The sequence below is a fragment of the Diceros bicornis genome, chromosome 16, assembly GCF_020826845.1.
Source record: "Diceros bicornis minor isolate mBicDic1 chromosome 16, mDicBic1.mat.cur, whole genome shotgun sequence".
In the NCBI taxonomy this organism is placed as follows: domain Eukaryota; kingdom Metazoa; phylum Chordata; class Mammalia; order Perissodactyla; family Rhinocerotidae; genus Diceros; species Diceros bicornis.
Genome location: NC_080755.1, coordinates 55,548,188 through 55,554,187, shown reverse-complemented (window position 1 = coordinate 55,554,187; position 6,000 = coordinate 55,548,188).

Genomic DNA, 6,000 nt, shown 5'->3' with positions numbered 1-6,000 from the left:
CTGTCTCCCTGAATTGAATGCAATGCCAACCTAAAAAGACAATTTCAGTAAATATTTGTTGAAAAGTGAATGAATGATTATATTTGCCTTTTGGCCCTCTACACCAGGTCAAATGGGAAAAGAAGAGAGTTTTAAAAGGGCCAGAGTACCTGACATATATTGGCTGACAAGACCAGCAAGTTGAAAGCATGGGTATTGTGCTTTATCAGTGAGTATGCCCTAACAGTGTGTGAAAATATTGTGGTGTCACAGTCTAACTACACCTGGTCAGCAGCACCAATGACTAGTGGTTTTGTGTTCTCACTTATCTTCCTACACTTATGCCAGTAGGAAATGTCTTCTTGCTGCCTTAGAGACTCTGTCTGGCAGCATCTCAATTCCTTTTCTATTAAAACTCCTCTCTTTAGAATGTCTTGTCAGTTGAGGATATCCTTCTGAGCTTTCCAAAGGGACAAGAAATCAGTATTTTAAATGATTCCATGCTACTATATAAATGGAACTACAGTGTAAATATTAAAATAGCTACTATTAATTATATTACATATAAAATTATACTTTAAAAGGACAATGTATATAACTGATATGAAATGAATATGATATGATTAAATAGTAGTATTTCACCTAGCTCCTAATCAAAGTTCTTCCCATTGAGAAACCCAAACCCTCTCTCATCATCAAAACTCACAGAACAGTGTTGATTCCACAGGAGGAGAACACGTTAGCTGCCAAAAAGAATAGAGACAATGCAGCTTTATTAGCGTGTTACGGGAAAGAAGACTGTCTCTTCATATATTGCCCCTCTTGAAGCCACATGTCAATTTTTAACAGTAGAGTTTTGAAAATATAATCCTTTTTTTTGTTGTTTAACCCATGCACCCCAAAACATAGAGGGATACACTAATACAGGCACCTTAAATTACACCTTGTAATCACCTTCTTACTCTGCCTCTTTCTAGCTTCAGTCTTCGATATGCAGGAAGTAATTGTGATTTTGCACAATCAAGTTAGGACTGGGACGTAGAGGTGTTGGCTCCATGATCCTTCCGATACAAAGAGTGAGATTGTCCTGGGAGAAAGATGCATGTACTCAGGGAAAACTGATTTGTTCCAAAACATACCACAAAGAAAGATCTGAGACTGTGTAGTTATCCAAAAAAAGAAAAAAATATTTGCCAACCCTCCAGCTTATTTACTTAAAACACGATTTTATTTTCACTGTACAAGTGCTGTCACCTGTAAGAGTAAACGGTGAGAGAGAAAGCAGATGTCAGTTGATATCCCTCGGAGGGTGATATAGGTTGGAATGGAATCAGTGTTGATGAACTCCTCCCTATGGGCAACTGATAAATGCAATCCATATAGTCAGGAAAGACAGAATTCTGTATTCTTTTTCTCACCTTTTCATTCCTTCCAACTTTTGGATCAAATGAAAGAAAAGGAACAATTGAAAACATTAACATATACTGATGACTCTCTAAATATCTCATAAATTAGAAAGTTTATGCATTTTCGTTGTATTTCTATGCTTCATCTTATCATGTGAGGAAGAACCACCAATTTTCCTATTAAAACTCTGACCCTGGTATGAGAGGGCCTTTGCATTCTTGGTTTCAATCATCTGATCCTAGCAAACTACTGTCCCTTGTACTCAACATCATTGAGACCTTTTTTCTTGTAAAGTCATTATCTTTACAGTAGTCTCCCTCATACAGTTCTACTCTCGTGTTTTCAAATACAAGAATAACTCTGCAAGTGCACATGCATAAAACACATGCAAATGTAATCAACTTCCTCAACTGCAATAGAGAAAAGCCTGCAAGGTGGTTATTATTGACATCTTTATTTCAACACTGAAGGAACTAAGACTCAGAGTGAGCAACTTGCCTTTGGCACACAGATGGAGGTGATGGTCTGGAATTGAAGTATCCCACTCTCCCAAGCCTCTTCCCTTTCCGCAAGCCATGCACCCTTGACATCCCAAGACCGCAGCTTCCTTAGTTTTGGTTACAGGAATTACATATATAAATGTGAAAAGTCTTTTAAATTTAAGTCAACATAAACATACAAATCTAAAAATTATATAAAGCCAGACATTTAGGTTAATTTGCTCTTCATAGAATGGATGACAATCCCAAGAAGATGTTGTTGAATTGTCAATCTTCTATTAATAATTTTATCACTCTGTATGTCTGTCTTTAGTTTCTAAAAGAAAAACAGAAGTGAGCTTGGTATTATAAGAGCTGAAAGATCATTGTTTCCCACAATTTGTAGATATTGCTTTTCGAATTCCACATCTTCTTGGCTTTCTCTTGCACTCTCTTCTCCACCAAAAATCTGGGTAATTTCTAAATAGAAGCGTCACTGTTCCTACTCAAAAACTGAGAAGGAAAAATAAATTAAAAAACACTTAAAATTCTAAACTAAAAATTATTTTTTTCTTTATGTGAAACCTTAAGTGTAAAATATTAGAGATGTAGGGAAAAAATCTATATTTCTAAGAATTAATCAAGTAAATATTTTCAGAGATGAAATGAACAGATGGAATAATTGCAAAAGAAAAAATGTTCAGATCAAATTAAACAAAAACATTTCTATGTAGCAAAATATTCATAGAAATTAAAGTGTATGTGGCAGATAAAAAAATATTTTCAAAACTGCATAACTGACAATCAAATGTATTTAATACATAGATAATTTAAAAAAACGAAAAGAAAATATTAAATAAGAGAAATAACCAATGACTGTGAAGAAATAATTCATCAAAGAAAAATAAACAAATCCCCATCAATTAAACATGAAAATGTTTATCCTCACTAGTAGTCAAATAAATGCTTATTAAAATTATTGATAATATTTTCATCCATCAAATCAGTAAAGATTAAAATAAAAAAGAGAACCAATGCTCTGAAAAAAGTTTAAGAGAATGAGCAAAATAAGTCACTAATTGAAAGCATATAATATCATAGAACCTTTATAGAATGGGAATTTGGCAATATTATTCTTTCATTCATTTAACAGATATTTATTAAGCACTAACTCTGCGCCAGGTTCTCTTCTATGTGCTGAGCTACAACAGGAAAGAAAGAGATGCCATGATCTTAAGGAGCTAATATTGCAGTTTGTGAAGACATAAAATAAACAGATAATTACATGTCAGGGGACCGAAGTGCTAAGAAGAGGAAGCAGGCTTGTAGTGCTAGAAAGAGAGGGGTTAAATGTTTCAGATCATTTGCCCATGAAAAAGGTTTTGAATTTTACTCTGGGTGACATGGAAAGCCATTGATGGTTTTGAACAGAGAAGTACCATGACATGACTTGAATTTTAGAAGGATTACTCTGAATTTTACATGGGAAAATTTGTTGTCAGTTAGCAAGGATGGAAACTATAAAACTATTTAGGAAACTCTGCTTACTCCCCTCTAGGACTATAAAGGCTTAAATCCCTTGTTGTGTGTTGAATGATAGTCCCCATAAAGATACGTCCCCCAGATCCTGTCAATGAGATCTTATGTGGACAAAAGATCTTTACAAATGTAAGTTAAGAATTTTGAGATGAGATCATCCTAGATTACCCTAATGGACCCTGAATCTAATGGCAAGTGTCCCTATAAGAGCCACATAGAGGAGAGACACACAGGGAAGAAGGCCATGTGACCATGGAGGCAGAGATTGGCATTGTGTAGTCACAGGTCAAGGAATGCCGACAGCTACCGGAAGCTGGAAAAAGCAGAGAAAGAATCCGTTAGAACCTTTGGAGGGAGTGTGGCTCTGCCAACACCTGCCAACACCTTGGTTTAGGACTGAGATACACACAAAATCACTCTAGATGGATCAAAAAGGAATTCTACTCAACAAAGGAACAAATTATTGAGACATGCAATGACTTGGATCAATCTCAAGGGCATTTTGCTGAGTAAGAAAGCCAACTGCAAAAGGTCACATACTGCAGAATTCCATTTATAACGTTTTTGAAAAGATAAAATAATAGATGAAAACAGATTAGTGGTTGCCAGGGGTTAAGGATGGAGGGGCAAGAGTGCATTGGATACAACCATAAAGAGTTAGCACAAGGAGGATCTTTGTGGTGATATAATAGTTTTGTGTCTTGATTGCAGTTGCGGTTACACAATTTTCACATGTGATAAAATGGCATTGAACTATATTCACATATTGTGCCAATATCAGTTCCCTGGTTTTGACACTGTACTGTAATGATATGTAATGTGAGCATTGGGGGAACGTGGGTGAACGACGCTATTCAGTACTATTTTTGCAACTTCCTGTGAATCTATAACACTTTTTAAGTAAAATATTTTAAAAACCATTATCAAGATGACTTCAGTCTTTTTGGCTTATGTACCCCAAATTTTTAAAAAATGTAAAAATTAGGAGAAATTGATTTGGTATTTTGAAAAAAATTCCTAGAGAAATATTCAAATTTGTTCACAGAGATATAACTAGAAAATTATTCATTACAGTTTTAGAAAAATTAGGAAAGACTTGACTGTAATAATAGAATGTTACTTCAATGGCATACTATGCACCTTTTAAAATTCTACTATAAAAGATAAGTCTACCAGGCGACATAAAAATGCAAATAAATTACCTATTTGTGTTGGAATTCTTATACTTTTAAAATTTTCATTTTGAACTTTCTGATTTTCCACTGTTCTATTTTTTTATTATATAACCACCATGAGATAAACATTAGTTTGTTCTATGCAGGGCATACATTAGTTCACCTTGCATAACGAAAAAACAGCCTTGAGCTTCTCCTTGCTCACGCTTTCTTAAGAGATGTTTACTGTTGTTTCCCAGGAGGTGTCATGACCCTACACAAATGAGGGATCCATTTTCGAGTCTCATTAAGATCCTTCCTATACAGATAGAATGCGGCCATCAGAGAAAGAAAGGACTGCATCCAACTAATTCAAAAAAGCTGATACCCTCACACAGAACAGGTCCAGCACACTCACCTTAGAAAACACCAGAGGGGCCGGCCCTGTGGCTTAGGGGTTAAGTGCGCACGCTCTGCTACTGGCGGCCCGGGTTCGGATCTTGGGCGCGCACCGACGCACCGCTTCTCCAGCCATGCTGAGGCCGCGTCCCACGTACAGCAACTAGAAGGATGTGCAACTATGACATACAACTATCTGCTGGAGCTTTGGGGAAAAAAAGGAGGAGGATTGGCAATAGATGTTAGCTCAGAGTCAGTCTTCCTCAGCAAAAAGAGGAGGATTAGCACGGATGTTAGCTCAGGGCTGATCTTCCTCACAAAAAAAAAAAAAAAAGAAAGAAAACCCCAGCGCTGGTGTCCCACTTCCATGCCTCACTTAACAGGTAAAAGTGAAGACTCTACTTCTGAGAAAGAGCATGAACTAGACCAACGCATAGTAATATATGTCCTCAAAGAAGCCATTGATGTCTTGCTATATCTCAGATGACTTGAACAAGAGTTTAATGTGACTCTGTCTGAGATCATTTGCTTAGCCACAGTGATTAAGGGTGTTCCTCAGAAATAAGAAACTTGAGATTTATTGTGACCTGCTATGTACCATTGGTGGTTTCTCATAAATAAGTAGATATTATAAATTTTTTACAGTGTTCATTGGATTTTGTGGGTTTAATCATTTGGTCAAGTGCACAGACAGGTATAATTATTTACAGGTAATTGGGCTAAGAGGACACTCCCTGTATTTGTCTGAGATTCTGGTGTCCAAAGTCAGAGGAAGCAGACAGCAGCGTCTTATATTATCCTCTACAGATGTGCTACACAGAACTGAGACATTTTCAGTATTCTCACTACGTATTGGAGACTTAATGGGAAACAACACGACTTGGGAAATGAAAGCAACTTCTTTTTCCTCTCTCTATTGTATGACAAGCTCTTTTTCCTGAGATAGCAGAGAATGTATGGATTTAACAATAAGCTAAATTGTTTTTAATACTTCCCGTCAGTCAGAATTAGGAAGAGCCCTAACCACACTTCAGAGGTTATAA